The sequence below is a fragment of the Erithacus rubecula genome, assembly GCF_903797595.1.
Source record: "Erithacus rubecula genome assembly, chromosome: 4".
Classification (NCBI taxonomy): Eukaryota; Metazoa; Chordata; class Aves; order Passeriformes; family Muscicapidae; genus Erithacus; species Erithacus rubecula.
Window position 1 is genome coordinate 30,541,747 of NC_136686.1, and position 20,781 is coordinate 30,562,527.

At 43.0% G+C, this 20,781-nt stretch overlaps 1 protein-coding gene across 1 annotated transcript in view; it reads right to left on the reverse strand.

Moving 5' to 3' along the window:
- The window catches only part of GRIN2B (glutamate ionotropic receptor NMDA type subunit 2B), a 200,869-nt gene that overhangs the window by 51,741 nt on the left and 128,347 nt on the right, over positions 1–20,781 (reverse strand). The window lies entirely within an intron of this gene.

Here is a 20,781-nt window from a genome sequence, read left to right on the forward strand (position 1 = left end):
CTTTAGGTTTTCTCAAAAGACTAAGAACACCTGTCTTTCCGTGCCCCAATATTGCCTCCACATTTCAAGGTTGTTTTATATAGCTCCTAAGAGTTGCCAGACAGGGCTAGTCAAGGAGTTCACAAAGCCTCAGACTTATAATATTAAAAGTAATGCAGGTGATAACTGTCTATGGAAATTACATCACCACCAGCACCACTACCCCCCAAAAAGAAAAGGACATCAAGGAAGTATGTGGTGAATACATTTGAAATTTAAAAAATAGAAATTAATGGGATATAGTTTCAGGTATGGAAGACTAAATGTGTTTCCCAGTTCTTTTGAGAAAACATAATTTGATACTCCAGCATCCAATGAAATCTAGGCATCATTTTAAATGCCATGATATTCAGCCTTCAAACTCTCTTCAGCTTTGGTGTCTGCAGGAGCTATTTAGTCAGCAAGTTACAAACACTATTCATTATGCTATAGTCCTGGTATTTCACTTCCTCATTGCACCCAAGATCTCCCACTCTCTCCACATGTATGTTTAATTTATCTACTTGTATTGTGCAATATCTTCTTTCAACACTTTGAGAGACTGACCTCTGGAAGGTGTTTTTATGGTGCCTAACACAAGACATCATAATAATGACATTAAAGATAAGAGAGATGATTTGTGAAAGTCCTAGGGAATTACAGTAACCCAGAATATACATACAAAAAGTCCAGAAGAGTGGAAGTTGAGGCAGTTAAATCACTATGGATATATACTGGTGATGGATAGGATGATAGACAGACAGACATACACACACAGAAGATAGAGATGAAAGAAAAAAGGCCAAGGCAATAAAGAGCAAAGCCTGGCTTAAAGAGAAAAAAATAGAAGAGATAATATTCTTTTATCCTTCTTCCAGGGTTACAAATGCTGTGCAGAAAATGACCTGTCATCCTTCCAACCTCACCTTGAAGACATCCCACTTGTTTCAAATGGGAGAGATTCCTCATGAGCCCTGCTCCCTTGCCCCCCTTCTCTCCTGTGACAGCCTCCAGTGCCACTGTTGACCATGGTCCAAAGGAGCTGTTCCAACACACAGGAACCACCTGAACCTCTAACAATACAAACCACATCACAGAAATGCTTCCTCCAATGGGTACCAGGTAAAAGTGCTGACACTGTCACTGATGCTGTCACTCAGTGTTGCCAAAGGGATTGCTGCAAATGGGGTTCTGAGTTCTGAGATTCAGAGTCCATTGCCTGTTGTGCAGTCTCTTCCTCTTTTCTCCTCAGTTCTCCAAATTACAACTAAACAATGCCACTTCATTCAATCATTGTTCATAAGACTTATTTTCTACATCCCTGATTACTCTCACTGCTTCCCCAATGTCATTCAAGTTTGTGCAGACCTTTTGTGAAGTGCTATCCACAGAAGAGTAAAGAGATTTTAAGCCTTACCATCACCCAGCAAAGCACAGAGATTACATCACATGCCTTGCAGGCTAAACTCCTATTTATATGTCCAAGTGCCTCTTTCTCAACAATACACAACCACGTTCAGTTTGTGATCCTCTTTTATCCTTTCCCCCAGTCCTTTTCTGCAGAGCTGTGATCTAGTTGATCTTTTTCTGTGCTGTATTTATGTAGTCTGTTGTTCCTGCCAAGGTACAGTAGTTTGCACTTGTTTCTATTGAATTACATCATGCTTTTTCGGTGCAGTTTATCAAGAGCATTATGAATTCTAACCCTGTTCTCCAACAAATTCACAGTCTCCCCAGCTTTCTGCCATCTTCAAATTTAATATGCAAATTCTACATCCACCAACAAAGCTATCAAAGAAAACGTTGAACTGAACTGAGTACAGGAAAGATCCTCACAGAACTCCAGTCCATTCTCCCTTCCCTTTTGACCTTCTTATTCATTTTGCATGCATTTGTTATTCACTCTCCTCAAGACCTTGTTCCTCTAGATTGCTAGCAAAGTATGATAAAATAGATGAAAAAACTTTACTGGAGTCCAAGTAGATGACACCTAAAGTTTCACCTCTGTCCAAAATGTCTGTTACTCTGTCACAGAAAGAAAGCTATGAGATTGGTCTGACATGACTTGTTCTTAACAAATCCTGGTGAACTGCTACAGTCTCCATGCCATTGTTCAGGTGCTGACAAAGAGTTTAGTTGATAATTCATTTCATATGCTTTCTTAGAATCAGGGTTAAGCAAGTGATGTTATAAATATACAATTCTCAAGCTCCTTTTCTGTCTGCTCCATTTGATCTTTTTTAAAGAAGAGTATTGATGTTTCTCCAGTATCTGGCAAATATCACCTGGGTCAGCTTTACACGTACAGATTCAATGCAGTGCCTTCAGTGAATGCCCTTTCTGTAAATTTGCTTTGAAAATGGAGCAGGTTGGGTATGTAATGTGTTGCTGCAACAGGAGAAAGGAGGTTGTTACAAAGCAGTTTAGTCAGTGTATCTATGACCCCATCTGCAGCACCTCTACTATTTCAGTCCTTCCTCCCACTCCAGGCTCAGTTTTGTCAATATGCCTCTGTACAGTTCAGCAGCATCCTCAGCTACTCTGTCCTGCTTTTCCTATCCAACCTGTGTGCTCAGCAGGGACTGATGCTAAGCTGATGGCTTGCACCTTCCTTGACATGACAGTTCTCACCCACTGTCCTGGTTTCAGCTAGGATAGACTGAATTTTCCTGCTATTAGCTGATACAGTGCTGTGGTTTTGATTTAGTGTGAGAATACTGGTGGTAACACTGATGTTTTAGTTGTTGCTAAGTAGTGCTTACTTGAAGTCAAGGACTTTTAAGTTTCCATGCTCTGCCAGCAAGCAGGTGCACAAGAAGACTGGGGAGAGTATGGCCAGGATAGCTGACCTGAACAAGCCAGAGGGAGATTTCATACCACAGAATGTCATAACTGGTATATAAACTGGGAGGAGCTGTTTGGCAGTCATCGGTTGCTGCTCAGGGATGGGTTGGGCATTGGTCAGCAGGCATTGAGAAATTGTACTGTGCATCACTTGATTCTCTTGGGTTTTATTCTTCTCTTTTTCATATTTCTTCTTATTAGTATTATTATTATATTTCATTTTAATTATTAAACTACTTTAATCTCAAAAATCAGTCTTACCTTTTTCTGATTCTCTTCCTCATCCCACTGGCAGAGGTTAGCAGGGACTGCTTGGTAGGTAGTTGTTGGCTGACATTAAACCACAGTACTCACTCCTTCTCCATGTCTTCTGAGACATTTCAACCCTGACTTCCTGCTGTCTCCTGCACTCACAGCTGTGTCAGTGCATCCTTCACCTCAATAAAAGCAGATAATCCTAAGGCAACAAGTTGTGAAATGTTTCAGTGTGAAAACCCGAGCTGTGGAAACTGAGGAGATGATCTGAGGTCTGCTACACTTGTTCAGGTACACCAGAGGCCAGGCTGGACAGGAGTGATAAGGACTCACCCACTGGAGGAAGAAGAACCAAACTGTTCTCTGGTGTGACAAGTGGAAGTCAACAGCATGCACAAGTTCTATACTGGAAGAAGTGAAGCAGTTGATACAACTGGAGAGAGGAAATTTCTCTGTAACTACTGAGAGATCAATTAAATGGTGTGCTAGGGAAACAGTGCTGTGCCAGCAATGAGCTGTGATGGGCAAAATAGCTTTTCCATGTACTAAATACCATGTGCACTCTTCAGTGCAGACAAGGACTCGGGTGCTCATCAATTATTGAGCTTGCTTGAAAAGGCATTTAGGAGAGCTGCACAAGAGGCCAGGCTGCAGTTCTACTTCAGTCCCAACTGGGCTGCTCTTAGCGACCCAGCCAGTGAGAAGCAAAAAGAAAACTGGAGGTGGGGGGGAGAGAAGGAAATAAGAGAGACAGAAGAAGGAATAGCCTTCCCCTTGCCAAAGGAAACCATGCATGGTGCAGAAAACTTGATGCCCCATAGTGTCACCCCTGTAGTAGAACCCCTTTTCTTCCAGAGCAATTCCTGTTTCCCTCGGGATGCAGCCCATACCCTCTGAGGCCAGCTCCAGGACTGCAGAGAAGGCCTTGGACTGAAGTCAGGTAAAGCCAAGGACCCATACTTGCCCCAGCAGCACAGCTACCACATCCTGAGCACTGCAGTGCCCCAGACCTCAGTGGACTTTGCAGCTTTACAAAGAGCTGCCCTAGACTATGGCATGGCTCAGTGAACTATGAAACATCTGATCTACCTTGTCTCCATGGCCATTGAGGGAACAGCACAGACAGCCCTTATCCCAAATGAGCTGCCAACATTTAAACTCCCACTCCATCTATCAAAACACATTTTCACATGTGGATGTGATAGAAGACTCCCTCCTAACAGCACAAGCCCATGCATCCACTGCACCATGAATGAACACTGACCATGAGTGTTGGCTATAGCCAGCACTTCATCTTCACCATTGTTTTGGATACAAAGCACAACTCTCCAGAAAATCGTGTGTCTAGGTGCAGCTCTCTCAGGAGGTCCACAGCTGATGTGCTTTCAAAAAGAGAAAATTAGAAGAAATCTCAAGGAACAGCTGCAGTCTCAAGGAACATTCACTCAGAATGTTTCTATTTGTGAACTAGATTTCCTTGGATGTAAAACGTCACTCAAGCCACATAACAAGCATGAAGCTAAAATTTGACCAACCATAGAATTATACTAGCACTAAAAATTGTATCTTTATTAAAAAGAGTATTTTTTTTCCTCACAGTAATAGAATTTCAAAAATACTAAATCCTTTTTTTTCAAGAATTCTTTTACAATTTCGAAATTTTAAAGAAATGTTGAGTCAGGAATATACAGAATAAAAATATTTTGGATCACCATGATCCCAAAATGGCAGAGCTTTGTCAATTAGGAGGTGATAGACTAGATACAATTATAGAAGACCACACCAGAATCAAATTGCTTACAATATAGCAAAGAAAGACAGCCTTATGTTTTGAATCTGGAGTCCTTAAAAAGTGGCTATGAATTTGTTCAAGTTTATTTCCACTGGTGTCTTTCATTTAGGATCACATATACCTGCTTTTGGGACCTAAGAAATACTTCTCCACAAATGAGAGCACGAGGTTATGGAACTTGCTGTCATAGCACAACAATAGGGAACATGGCTTGATGGTGAAGAAAGGACTGAGCATTCCCAGGTTTAGAAAACACTCCCAAAGCTGCAATGGCAACAATCAGAAAGAAATAAAGATGAAGAAACTTGCATTTATACGAGTGGTAAAAACTCTTGTGGTCAATCAAGACTGAAAGAAGTGATGGGTGGCTTTAGGCTCTGCACACACAGAAAGCAAAGCAGTGTTCCACACACACTGCAAGGGCTGATATCTCTTAACTCATACACAGAAACACACGCAAGACCCCACTTCCATACCTACCCTGTTAAACCCAACTAACCCTGTACAGATCTGCAACTTTGAGCAGACATCAAACACCACTCATCTGTGCCCCTCAGAGAGCAGTATGCAGTTTGGTCTGCCCTACAGCACCTCACAGAAGCATCATCTCCTGGAAACACTGCAGTGTTTCAAGAGAATGGTCAAGAGTCACACCCAGAGCCAACCACTGTCTGTTATAGCCATGGTGAGGGATGTTTGTACATTTGGTGTATTGGGTGCAGAAGCAGACAAAAGCCAGAAGCTAGCCTGGAGGGTAAGTGTCAAGCAGAACACAACATTGCTGTATCAGACTTTCACATCTGGCATTCTGGTTGCCTGAGATCTTTGGCCATTGAACAGAAGCCCCAGACTGCAGCCAAAATAAGATAATAAAGAAGAAACAAAAAAAGTATCACCCCAAAACTAAAAACTTAGGTTATTTTCCCTGAATACATCACTGATGGGGAGTCTAGCTCATTCAAATTATATTTAAGCCATTCCACAAGTAAATCTGCCTCTCTGATTGTCCTGGCCTATGGGAAGTTCTGAAAGAACACAGCTTTGAACACAGAATTATGCCAGAAAAATGCTTGTCCCTAGAATGGTTTTATTTATTTTCCTGGGCTCCAGAAGGTCCCACAGTTAAAATATCCACGGGACAAAGCCTTATACATGAAGTTCAAATCACTGGACACTTAAATTAGTCCACTGCCATTTTTTACAGTTCTCAACATCTGCACAGGAGCCTGGAGGATGCAACACACTCAGCTCACCAGACAGCAGAAGCAGTCCTGCCTTGCTACTGAAAAATGAGACATTATGTCTTGAGCCACTCTGAAGTCTCCCACATCATTTATTGCCCACTTAAAACATTACCTGCTGTGGAGATGTTACGCTTCTAGCCATGGGCAGAAAAACCTGTAGCACAGAGCAGAGGTTTCATGGCAGCTGCTGAAAGAAACCCTGCTATTTCTGATTACCAGTGAAATCCCTTGATCTGTCTTCACCATGAAGTTAAGTGGCAGAGGCGTTGGACTGAAAGAGATGTTTAGGATTAAGCATGTTCTTTCAAAAAGTACTTCTCTCTACCACCTCTTGCCACAGCTTAATTTCCACTGCCATTTCTCAAAATACATCTTCCTCAGCAGCCTGAGGAATTGGCTCCTGTATTCAGGGGAGGGAGGGAAAATTGTAACAAGGTCAGTTCCACCTCTCCTCCCTTGGCTTCTCCTGGGGAATTTGTGGACGCATTTAAGAATTAATTAGCCCATACCATATGCCATCCATTATAGGCTGCAGGGGCACTACAAAAAGGACCTAGAACAATGAAGCATCACCCTTTCAGAGGCAACTGCACCTTGCAGTGTTGCATTAAAACTGCTCCTGTAAAAAAGGTAATAAGAAAAGAACATTTGTCCACAGCCCCAGGACAGAAGATCATTGGTACTCAACAGGGCTTCAGGACAGAGAACTGCAAGATGTCAAAATTTTCCTTTTCTCAAGTTAAACTAAATTGTTGGCAGTAGGGAGGAAATTCTAATTCTGGGACAATAAATATTGAACCAATTTATCCCAGAAATATGCCCCTTTGTAAACTATTTTGTCAAAAGACTATGGATGGAAATCAAAGCAAATAAAATTGTGCCTTCTTCAGGGGGATTTAGAAAAGACATAATCACAGAGAGTTTTAGTGAACTGCAGCAAAACCCTTTGAGGGTTTCCTCTGAATGTGGCAAATTGCAAGAGGAAAGGAACATCACTGTGAGCTTTGGTCTGAACTTTTCTTTCATAGCCATTGCCACACAACTGCAAATAGTCCAAATGACTATAATACAAACAGGAACAAAAGTGTTGATTCCACAGCATGAGGCTCCCATTTCAACAAGTGCTGATGAAAACAGTCTCTTTGGTCAGTCCATCCACAAGCCAGAAGGTTTCTCTTTCTGCAGATGCACAATAGAAACCTCACCCCAGGCACTGTTGGAGCACAAGGGCTTGAGGAGCTCGCCAGGCTGCTCCCTCCTTATTGACCGAGTCCCATTCTCTGGGACTTCTTCTGGCAGGCTGACCACAACCCATCAGTCATCTTGCTAAGGAAATTAGCTGAGGAATTGTTCTAACCCAGGCAAAGGCCACTTTGTTTGATTGATTCCTCTTCTTTTGAATTCTTGATTAACAAAGGAGTGAAATTCTACTTTGATGTGTCACTTCTACATTTCAAAGTTCCCTACTACCCTGCATCTCCTCCAGTTGATGTGTGTTGCCCTTGTCCCTGCCCTCCATCCCATTCCTTAGCAATCCTGGGATTCACTGAGTGCAAGATAGAGACTCTATGAGAACACTTTCTGTGGAAGAGAAACCAGAAAAAGAAGGACAAGTAGTTTATTAGCCAACAAGGATGCTCCAGGCACCACAGATGTAAGATTGCCAAACCTCATAAGATCATTAGGTTTATTTATTTCCCATTCTGTATTGTGTATTATTTCAATCTCTCCAAGTGCAGTAGCAATAAAATTGAAAAACATCCATGGAAACACTTCCAATTAACACAAGGTCAGAAAAATTACATTAGAGACCTCCACAGTCCATAAAGAAGAAAAACATCTCAGAAACAGCCTCAGCAAGCAGGGAGGCAGTGCAACTTGTCATAAAGGTCAGCAACCTTTTGGCTGTGTTTTACTAAGAGCACAGAAGAAAGTATCAGTGTCTACCACACTATGTGAATACCAAACCACCTGTAAGCTACATGCACAAACCTGATTTCAATCCAGGCTGAAAGATAAACCTATGAAATACTGAGGATGCAAAGCCACAGAGGGCTCTGAAGAACAGATTCAGTACCCTCAGTTGCAGCAGAAACACAAAACAAGGGAGACCCACCCCTGAAAAAGACATTATTGTAGGGTCAGTGTATGAGCACTATTCAGTGAAATATCTCTAACCTCACTATGACTTTGGCACAGGCTCCTATACACCCAATTGCAAGAGAGATAATGACTGCAGTAAGAAGGGAACAAAATACAAGTAAAATCAAAGCAAAGATGTTTTTAAACAGCTGTAGTGCTATTTCTTGTCTGCATGTCCAACACAAAATAAATGGGACAAACTGGTACTGGGAGATCAGCCATCCAGTCTCATTTCATGGGCAAATTGGAACAGTGTCTAGTGCTTTTCTGAGCTCTTGTGGCCTCTTCCAGTGAAGCCTGAGCCTAGAAAACTGCCAAAAAGAGATGCTGCTCACACTCACATGGAGGTCTCATTCTCCAGACCAACCACCCTTGTAGTGATATGCAATTACCTCAAACTACCTCGAAGGTGAAGTGAACAGAATGGAGGTGTTAATGAAAAGCTTGTGTCTGACTCAGCAACTGGATCATGGTAATTACAACCTTCACAGCTTCCCAAACCTAAGCTGAAACAGGTTAAGAAAATCAAGAGATTTTTCAGATCTACTTCTGCACAGGCAACTCAGAAACTGCTTTCACCTGCAAGGAAACCCTCTGACAGAAGGGCAGATAAAGGGAGAGGTCATCTACTTTGGAAAATAAATGTTTACAGTATCTCTTAGTGCTTCTCACAGCAGGCTGGTAACCTGTCTCCTCTTTCTATAGAGGCCGTGGTGATGTCAGAAAATGCCTGAAGTCAGCTCCAGTTCCCAGTGCTGTCAGTGCTATGCTGCAGGTACGTAGCTGACTGGCCACGTGGCAGTCAGTATTCAGTTCACTGCTCTGCAAAGTGCTGCAGAAATAGATGACCAGTAACTGCAAAATTTCAAGCAGAAATAACCTTGGCTTAGTCTCTTCCCCAAGATACATGTTTGTAATCAAGGATGCAGTCAATTTTCTTTCAACACAGATCTCATGAGAGTCATTTATTTTAAACCTTTCTACCTCTTCTCCCTTTTCTTGGCTCTCTTCCTTTTCTGACTTTGCTGAGCTTTCCCCCACAGTCCTGTCCAGCACTGTCTGGAGTGACAAATGTTGGGAGAACATGAAAAGACTCCTAGGCATGTTCATCTCACGTGAAGTACCAGGCAAGAACTGCTGTCCCAACCTACCAGCAGACAGAGATTTTGTTTGTGCCCAGAAAGAGAGGCTGGGTCAGGAACTGCAGTTCCATTTTTACAGCATCAATATAGCTCAGAATAGTCTGGTTTGCAGCAACAGAAGTGGGAGAGAGCAGAAGGCAGCAAGGAAAAGACACACACTTTGCATGTCACTATAGGAGATGGTGTCTTGAGGTCTGTGGGAGAGGCCTTTCAAGAACAGAACACTTCTTTTTTGCTTTAATTTTTAGGAACCATCTTGCAAAGTTGTGGTGCTGTCTTAAATATTTATCATCCATTCTTACATCTCCTGGCAATAATTTCTGTATACTTCCTGCCACACAGCTGTGCCCATGTTCACCATACCCTTCATAAGCTCTCAGCAGGGTTCACAGCTTCAGATCTGCCCAGCACCACAGAACAGCCTGAGTAGGAAGAGACCTTGAAGACCCTCCAGTCCCAAAACCTCCCTGCTATGGGCAGGGACACCTTTCACTAGACCAGGTGTCTCCTAGTCCCATCCAACTGTCCTTGAACACAGGATCTCAGCCTTGAACTGATTTCCATCCCTAGCTTTTTCCTCAGAAACCAAGGTTTGGTTATTCCATCAGCATCTGCACAGCTTTGCATTTATCATTGCAGAACTTTCTGGAGCAGAGAGAGATGATAATTTCCTCTGAAGGAGGTACACTGGCTAAGAGTATGTTCTTTTTTTAATACCAGAATCATCTGGTTCAAGTTTCTGGCTTCCTGAAACACACAAAAATATCCATTTGAATAGAAATGAGAGGAGAACCCTGACTCCTGCTGCTGAAAATTTAAAAATAGTAGTCAAAAATCTGAGATAAAAAACCAAACAAACAAAAAAATGTGCCTGTTTGTAGCCATAGAAGACTTGAGAGCGTCACTTTTCAATTTTCCAGACTTCTCAAAAAAGTTAGGCTATTTCAATGAAAATAAGCACTTCAAATAAAAAAAATAAAGTAATACTAATTCTCCACCAAAAAAACTTTCAGAAGTTTTTCTGCAAGTTAATTCAATACAAGTTGCTTTAAACCAGAGTAACTCAAATACATATGTTTGCATATGTCCTACACTTAAGTATTGCAACAAATCAGCATCAACAGATCTTCAGGTTACATATCCCTCTGACAAAGCCCCAGTGAGCAGGATTGACAAATCAGTGCTTCTTCCAGGATAATAGCCCCTCTTCCATAATATGAATATCTTCATTATATCCCTTTTGGTGCATTTCTCTACATGAAATTATACTTAATAGTTTGCCTTCATGGGATAATTTACCAGTAGAAGCCATACTAATTGAGAAGTCCTCAGCTTGAAGTCTCTACCTGATTTTCTATCATCCCTTTAGAAAACTTCCACTGCCTTTCACTTCAACTTTGCACATCTGTACTTGTCTCAGGGACAGAAACTGAGGAGGGACAGAGCCCCCAGCACAAGGGCAGAAAGCACATAGCATCCCAAGGGCTTGAGACATGGGATTCATCTTCACCTTGCATCCTATTTTATCCACTTTGACCCTGGTGTGTAGCAAGCCAAGTGAAAGAGCAGCCTCCCATAACATCCTTCTCCTGCTGCTGGCTCTACAGAAAGGTTCAACAGTCCCCAAGGCCCCACTCTCCTGGGTACCTCCATTCTGATGCCAGAACCTACATCCAATATACCCAAATTCTGGTTTTTTTCCACTGCTCTCCATGGTTCTCACTGTGCCTTTCACATGTGCCACTTATTCTCTGGGGGCTTCTCCTAAACCATCTCCATACCTTCCCACAGGTCCCTTTGACCCTTGAGCCTCTCCCAAATCTCCCCTGCAGCAGTTCCCTCTCTGCTGCAGCATCACTCAGGGAATGAGTGTGGGGGGAGAGCTCATCACAGCATCTGTGCCAGGGGTCTTCACTGTGGACACACACAGCTTATCCAGACCTCTGGAATGTCAATCCAACAGAGTGACAGCACATGTGGAGCAGAGAGGAGATGCTGCCAGGAACCACACTCGCTCTACTTGTGCCTGTTTGAGGTTGGTCTTTCCAGGGTCTCTCTGTACCAGAGGAAGCAAAGGTGCTTTTGAGCAGGGCTGACTTTTAGGCACCTGGAATTGCTGCCTGGAAGGGTCAGTCTTGCGACTGGTCACTGGTCCAGCTTCATAAATTTCACCTTCCTTTTTCTGGGATCCCAAGCTCTGAGCCTGCCCAGGAGCAGTGGTGCCAAGCAGCACCCCAGGTGCCAGTGAGGCTTTGTGCTAGGCTCCCCCTGTCCTGTGAGTCTGTGCTTGGAGGTCCTGTTTTCCTCAGCTGCCCTCATCATCCACATCCTCCACCTACTCCTGCAAGCATTGCACAAAAAAGGCAAAGGTCCCTTTCTGGAGCAGGACTTGAAAGCACCTAATCTTTTGTCATATTTTCTTTTTTTCAGATCCCAACTGAAATCACAAGGAACTTTCTTCTTGCCTTACCTACCCCTTTCACTGCCCTCTGTCAGAATTATTCAGCTCTCTGAAGCATAACCAGATACACTATGTAGGAAAGATATGGCAGAAGAAATTAAATAGTATTGTTAGGTATCTATAATTACCCCAAGTCATGTTTTTCCACAGTGCAGCAATTTGAAATCTCTCACAGCACTCTCTTTGGAAAGCAGATGTTGACCATGTCAGCTGTGTGCTAAGAATGCATTTTCATGAGTTGCATTTCTTGGAATTTGCAAAGTGATGGTGGTGGCAGAGGGGGATGATCCTGGAAAATTCCACCCAAAGCAGGCAGTGCAGAGACCTGCCAGCCTCCTCAGGGTATCAGGGGTTTCTCAGCCTTCTCTCTCTGTCATGGCACCAATGGGCCTGCTCCTGTCAAGCAAAAAAAATTTCTTCAACATTCCTGCCTGTAGGAAGGCAGGCAGGGCTGCTGGGGGAAGAGCACATCTGGGAGAGGGAGGGTTTCTCCTTGTGGGGGGATTGCTGCTCTCCCTCCAGAGCAACACACTGACAGACACGGAACAATGAAAATAAAAAATTTGGTGGATATCTCTGCTGTCAGCTCCTCTCCATCTCCCTCCCATGTGCTCTGTCCTGTCCCATAGTCAGCAGCTACAGCAACCAGGCTCCCAGCACATCCATCAGACTACTGTTCTGTATCTTCTAAAATAAACCCCTCTTTCCAGATATTACATTTAAATGCACTTTTGCTCTACCCCCTGCCTCCCCATTACTCTTTAATTATGTTCACTTGGATTGTCTTAAAGAAGTCCTTCCTTTTCTTATTGAATATTCCTTTCCAACATTTGCAGAAAATTATCATACTCCCTATCTAGCAAAAATATGTATTTGGGGAAAATCTACCCTCTCAAACCAGGCAATGGTCCAGTGAGACACAGGTGAGCCAGTGAAAACAGGTTTTTCTGAAGTTCAAGTAACATTGCACAATAAACCCTGGGAATTCTTCAGTATGTTTATTTGAGACAGGGGACTTTTAATGGAGAAAATTCTTAGTGCTGATTTCACTAGACTGTACTCTTTTAATCTTTATTTATAAGACAGTGTCTCCATTAGTCCCAGGCTGGAGCAAGGTGTCTGGGCAATGAGCAGGAAAATATATACACACACAGAATTTATTCTGGACCCAGATAGGAGACAGAGCATGGATAGAACAAATGTCCAAATAGAGACACAGAGACCCTATGGGCCTGTTCCTCAGCCTCTCCAAAACCAAGACCTCAAACAGCAGCAACCTGCAAGAAAAGGAACAGGGAATGACCCTGGTGGAAACTACAAATGCAGGCTGATCTATACACACAGGACAAGCTCAAGGAAAGCAGCTGTCCACAGGTAGCCCCTGTCAAAGGCGATAAAAGCTACAGAAATGAGATGCTGCCATAATCCCAGCCATCTTTACAAAGCAAACATAATTTAATGCAGCAATACAAAGAACTCTGGCCTCGGTGAAAATGAGCACACATCTAAGAAGGAAAGCAAATAGTTCCCACTTCTAAAAAAGAACAAAAGTAAAGCACTCGTTGAAAGAAGTGACCTGAGCAATCCTAAATTCTTAAAACACCCAGATGATGCTTAGAGCAAACAGTTAACTCGGCGTGCCAGAGCTGATCTCCAGCAGCAGACTGCAGAATGGACTCTTGCTGTTATTTCCAGATCCCCAGCTTGGGTGGTGAGACTGTTGTATGACACTGCTCAGACTGGAAAACTTGCAACACATCTCTGCTGTCCACTGCTGCACCCAATATAAGTTGATTTGCCAACAAAGACTATTTCCTCTCAAAAACCACATGATTACATAAACCAGGATAGATCTAAGGGGAGAACAAAAAGATGTGCAACACCTTAGCATTGACATTTCACTCTGCAGTTTCTCCAGTCACATAAGAGCCTACACTTCATGCTCCACCACTGACCAAAATGGTGTTCTGATGAAGTTGTGCAAAAAATGATTTTTCAAAGCAAGACATGAACAATACAAAAGAAAGAAAAAAGTTATTTTTTTTTTAATAATTAAAGATACTACTTCAATCTAAACCCAGGTATTTCTTCCATCTAAACACAGGTTTGTTTGCTTTTTAGAATTTTCTAGCAATCAAATTCAGTCATTCAACACACACAAAAAAAATCATGTTCTTTACCAGACATGAATAATAAAAGTGATGGAAATTTAGATCAAAACACACATCTGCAGAGATACTTCATATATTCACTAACAAAAAAATATCTATTTAAAAAACAAAATAAACTATAAAATCCCAGTTCCAAAGGATTGACCTTTCTCAGGAGAGGTGACAGAGACTGCAGTTTAAGCCTCCATTCCGAGTCAGTCTGAAATGATTTGAATACAGTTTTCCCACTGCCTAGTAGTCTGTCCTCACTGTGTGCTCAATGAGACTCTGGGTTCTGGGGGAGATGCTGCCATTTTTTCCTCCACATCACCTTTGTGAACAGTACCCAAAGGCTTTTGTGAGTCTACATGAAAACACCAAGATGTCAGTCTTCATTTACAGCAATAAAACTTCCAAAATAAATCCTCCATATCTGGTCCAAATCAATCAATATTTTCATTGATCCTGAACTATGTTTTTTCACAGAGTCATTTTTTCTTCCCACCATATTTCTGAGGCTTGGGCATTATCATCTGGAAAGGGAAGGACATAGGCTTTATCACTCCTCATATTTAATGATCCATGTCATTTTCCCCACAAACACACTTTGTGGACAAAGTTGGCCAGAATATAATTAAAAATTCCTGCCTCCTTCTGTTTGAGACCCCTGTCCCTCCCCTTTCATGGTTGTGCAGTGCAATTTTGCATCATTAAACAGCCTAGCCCCATTCCACCACATGAGCGGCTGAATGTTACTCATAGTGAAATGTTGCCTCTATGTTAATTTTGCAAAGTGCTTAGGATCCTTCTGGAAGGAAGGAACAACAGAAATGTAAGTCATTCCTGTGTGTGGGAACTGAGGAAATAAACCTAAGGGAAACAAGCACCAGAAGCTGCCACAGAAAATGCAGACCACTTTGAAAGCTTAAAGAGGAGGAAGAGAACAGCTGTCAAACAGCCTTTCAGGCTTGGCATGGTGGGAGACATTGCAGCATGCAGCTAGCCCAGCAGAGGGAAATTAAATAAGACTGTCAAACTGCTGACTCAGCAGGAGATAGCACAACTCCCTGCACATTTTAAGATTAAACCCAGGTTAGTAAATGCCAGGCCCTTTCACAAAATAAGAAGGCCAAAGGATGGTTTCTGGACAGAAACGCAGACACCACTGCAAAGGCAAAGAACGAGTCAGAGCCGGGATCTAACGTTACCAAAGGCAGTCTGAAAAAATTACAGACTCTAGGAAAACAGTTCAGGCACGGGGAAAACAAACGATGCTGAACATATTGTGTGCTCAGATCGATGACTGAGCCATGCCAGAGATCATGAGCAGCGAGAGTAACTCAAGCACAGAGTAGCTCCCGTGATAATCACAGCTTTAACACTGAGATACCTCTGAAAAACAGCAGAGATATTTACATGTAACAGTGCAGAGAAAACTGTCCCAGTCCAGTAAAAAATCCCATCAAGATGCAATTCAGCATCAAGCCAAGTCAACCACATACAACGAGGGTTCAAATACAAAACAAGGAGCATGTGAGAATAAGCACAGGAACACTGTAGGCCAGAGCCTACATCAGAGGAGAGAAGCAAACCAAGCCAAAGGAACAACAAACAAGCTATTTCTTACTGAAAAATGTCTGAGCCATTTCATATTAGGAAATATTGTTACAAATTTATTCAAAAGCAAATGTGGTCAGAGATTTCTACCAGAGGAAAGTCAAACTGCCAAAATCTTACCAAAAACAAATAGAGAAGAGGAGGAAGAGGAAGAAAAACACAGGGTCCTATGAACAAGCAGCAATTCCCTTCTCTGAAGCCCCACAAAAGGAAAACAGAGCCTGCAGTTAATAGCATTCAGATAATGTAAAAATAGAAAAGGCAAAGGATTCACAGGCCAAGCAAAGATGTCGTTGACATGAGACAGTTTCAAGCAAATGCAACTGAACAGATGAAAACACACCCTCAGGCACTGGGGGCACATTCGCTCACTGTGAGTCTCCTTCAGCTGAAGCTCTGCTAGCTCTTTCTCCAGACTCAGTTTGGTTGGCTGCTAGCTTTCCGTGCCCTCATCTCTTCATGAATTTCAAATCTTAAAGTTGCCTAAATTCCCGTGCTTTCTTCAGCTGCCTTTTCTTGGCACAGTCTGGCCACTAAAACCAGCAGCAAGTAAACTTCCTTATCCAGTGGCACCTGTGTGGTTCCTCACTGCTACAGACTCCCTGAAGTGATTTCCAGTAGATAAAAAAATCACAAAGCAAGGGACAATGAAAGGGCTGATAAATAGCCACAGAATCAGAATCTTAGAACCTCCTCAGTTGGAAGGGACCTACGAGGATCACTGAAGTCCAGCTTCTGGCCCTGGACAGGACCATCCCAAGAATCACACCCTGTGCCTGAGAGCATTGCCCAAACACTTCCTGAACTCTGTCAGGCTTGATGCTGTGACCACTGCCCTGGGGAGCCTGGTCCAGCGCCCAGCCACCCACTGGGTAGAGAACCTCTTCCTAATATATAGCTTAAACCTCCCCTGGCACAGCTCCATGCCATTTGCTGACATCCTGTCACTGGTCACAGAGAAGAGAGATCAGTGCCTGCCTAGCCACTTCCTCTTGTGAGGAAGAGCTGGACTTGATGGTCCTTGTGGGTCCCTTCCAACACAATGGTCTGTGATGGCTTGAATTCTGTGAGACTGCTATGAGGTCTCTGCTCAGTCTCCTCTTCTCCAGGCTGAGCAAGCCAATTGACCTCAGCCACTTCAGTCAGTTCACTTGTACATGGAATTTGGGGAAAAAGCCAGTCATGTGTTCAGATTGAAATCAGGGACAAAATCATATCACCCTTCCTTGTCTGGCAGGTTTTTTTGTGGGTTTGGGGTTTTTTGAGGTTATTATGAACTGATCAGGGATGAGGATAGATGGATCCTTGATAGTGTGCTGTGACAGGGATATGTAATTACTGTACCCATACCTGAAAGCTCATCTTCCCATAGCAAATCAAATATCTCCTGCACTAAGATAGAGATGTTTATTTTCAACATGCTGAGATGAAACATCGCCACAATCAATGAAATGCTCATGATTAAAGGAACACAGATACGCAGCAGCCACTGACATGCCATGGAAATCTCCAAGCTGCTGGCAAGCAGGACAGGTTTCAACCAGAAGCAGTGTGGTTCTGGCACTAGCACATCAGCCCTGCACTGGGAATTTGTGCTGCATTGCAAGATGTGCCCTCACCAGAGGTATTTTAGTTCTCTGTAAAGTTAGGATTATCCCCTCAGATATTAAGAAGACTGGAAATTTTCCAGCAGCATTGGGTATTTTTGAGCTGTTGCACCTTCTCAGCTCTCCCAGACCTTTTCCCTGTCTGCCCTTCACACTCTCAATGAGGCTCCCACAAGTCTGCACAAAGCCAGTTAAGATTCTCTGCTGCCTATCAAAGCCTTCACAGGAGTTAGGCAGTTGGTGTGTAAAGCCTGCTGCCTACCATGCTGACTAATGTTGTCTGATTGTTCCCTTGTACTCCCCCGTTGGTCCATCTGTACCCATCTGCTTCCTTTTGTCTTGTTATTAAAGTGCAACCACACTGGGGTAGGAGCCCCCTGTTTGGTGTTCACTGAGCTCCCTGCAGAGCAGTCCCAGGTCCATAGCTGGGGGCTGGGAACAGCAATGATGATGTGCAAGAGGTGATGAACACACACGAGTCAAAGGGCTACAGTGGCACCCCACTGTGTGGATGAGCAAGTCAGCTGAAAGAAAGCTCCAGACATGAATTCTCATCCAGAATACAACAGAGGTGAGGGCAGCCTTCTCTGGTGGCTGGATGTTACCACCACATTAATAGACCAAGCACAACCCTCTGGGATCCCCTGTCCAAGGAGTGAGGTTGGCAACCCCAGTAAAGGTCAGATGGCTGCTCTCACCCTCATCAGCCACGCCAGCACAGAAATGGTAGGAGGCATTCTAACCACAGCCTGGGCTTAATAAAGATCTCCAAATATTTCAATATCTGATTTGCATAAGAGGACAAGGTCTCTCCAAGAAGCTGTCATTGTTTCAATGTAAGAATTCCCTCCAGTAGCAAGGGAGTAGGGTCTGGTGGAGAAGAGCCAGAATATTTTTCTGCAGGCTCATGAATCATACAAATGCACTCCAAAATTCAAGCAAAGTCAGGAACTGCTTCAGCAAGAGGCAAAGAGAGCAGAAGGCTTCTGATGACATAATATACAGTGGTTATGAAGAGACATTCAACATGCTCTCTTTGGTCAGAGCTAGACTAGCTTATTATTGCAGGATTCAGTAATCCAGCAAAGACAGTTTGACCAGCATGTCAGCAAGATTTACATAGAAGGCTTCTTCAGAAAGATTGTTCTGTTTATCCTCTGATAAGGAAAGTTTTGTGTGACATTTGAACCTGCCCTTCTCCTTAGGAGTCAATGTAAGATTAGCATGGCCATAATTAGCCACAAATACATGCAGTTAGATCCTGGAACTGTGAGAAGTCAGGCCAAATCCTGACAGTGGGTGCAGCATAGGTGCACAAATAAAGCCATCTGGTTGTCTGATTGAATCAGGGTCATAAACAGACCCATCAGATGTGACCTAGATCAGGTATCTAAGGGACACTCACTTGGGAGTGGGATATCCATAAAATATGTATTCTTTGATGCAAGTCTGCTGTCTAATGAGAAGTAAGGCATTCAGGAAATAATGGTCTCTTAGAGACATGTCCAGAAAGAACACTTTAAAAACAAGGGGGGAAATGCACATACAGACTCCCATTCTAATTTCAGCCATATGTGCTTTAATCCAGAAGAGTCCCTCTGCCCTAAGAGAAGCTATATTCTTCTAAAAACTGGTTCTGTGGGAACAGAATCAGTCACTTACTCTGAGTAGGTTTAAACAAACTTCTATGCCATTTCTCCCCAGGGACAATGAGTCATAAATCTCCATGTACACAGCAAAATTAGCAAAACAAGACTGATTGGCAAAAACAATCCAATCTTGTCTCACTGTAAAAGGAGTTGATGGAATAAAAAAATAATTTCCTCCCTGGACACATAGGCAAGATGCCAGAACTACACACACATACCAGAACCTGACCCAAGGCAGTAACTTCTACCCCATGGAGGCAAGAATACATGTGCATACATGTGTAAGTGATCAGAAAGGCTTGTCTAAGTGAGCACCAGACAACATGAGGAAGAAACTGTCTCAAAAAAATCTAGTCATCTTTCCAAAGGCAAGGGAGGGTCTTCAGAGAAGACTTGGATTTGTACAGCTGCAGCTTTTACCTCACAACCCTACATTCTTGTCCCTCTCCTATTTTTAAAGAGCTTTTTCTAAGGAGACATTTATTCTCTAAGAAAGTGAAATTTAAAAAAAAAAAAAAAAAATCGAAGTCCTTCCTTCTGCTAAGCAATATAACAGATAGGATAACATGATTCATATTGATTCCTCACAGAGTGGTCAGTACCTCATGGACCGTTACTAAAAGCCAAGAATACTGATTGGTATTTTCAACCCTCTCCTCCCTCTCCACTGTGATTTCTGCCACTGGGACATTGAAGTACACAAAGAGATGACACTGAACACTTCTTTTAATGCACAGTAAGACTTGAGATCAGACCTGAAAGCTGCATCACCATCAAATGCTACAGCCTCTTCAGCATCTCTGTAGTGTTCATCAGCTCCCCAAAGGTGCAGACTTCAGGAGGTGACAGTGCCTCCCTAAGAGCTTTTGTTCACAGCCATGCACAAAAGCCTCCACGTGGAACTGCCTGCTCCTACAAAAGGCTCATGGTAGCAGCTTGAAGAAATTATGTCCTCACTGGGTCAGGCTTGAAGTTTCTGCTGATCAGCTTGTCCATAACCTGGGTTGTGTCTCCATAAAATAAGCTGCTTTTTGTGAGACACTCCTCAGGTTTGCTTGCTCATCTAATCACAGAAATGTAGGCTGGCAGAGAACCACAAGAGATCACTTACTGCATCCACCAGCTCAGAGGCAGGACAAGATAGATTGAGATCCTGCACTGTTGGATATTTTTCTCTATGTCCTCCAGCAAATGAACCTCTACCAGCAAATGAGCCTCACCATGTCTCACCATGCCAATAATTAGACAGCTCCCTACATATCTAACTGAAATATTTCTGCTTGAAAATTTAGCAAAACAACTTCATTCTCCCTACTGGGGCATGGAAAGTAGATGACCAGTACATCCTTTTTTCAACAATCATTTAGGTGTCCAAATTTTATCTTGCTGTTTTTCCTCATTTTTTAGAAAAGGAAAATCTTTATTTTTCTCTTCTAAATCCTTCTTTCCTTTCTGTTATCTCCCTCCCATATCCCATCCCAGGGGAACCCATCCCAGGCATGGATAGGCATAATGGTGCTCTGTCTCAACCTGGAGACAGGGTCACAGAAGTTCACAAACTCATCTTATGCAGACTGTGACCAAGGCTGAACACACCTCTGGAAAGTCCATGTGGCAGACAGTAGTGGCACTATTTTCCACCCTATTGCAGCATTAGGAAGTCCTGGAAGCCTACAGTCACTGGTGCAGCTGACAAGATGTCACAGCAAATGGCCCCATTCCCAGGGAGCACTAATGTGTACAATGGTGTAAGGGGACAGGATAGGAGTAGCCTGCCCCTGAATTTGCAATCGTGGTCACACCAATGGCTGAAGGAAGCAGAACAGACCCTGCTGGAGTTGAAGAGCTCAAAAGTCAAAT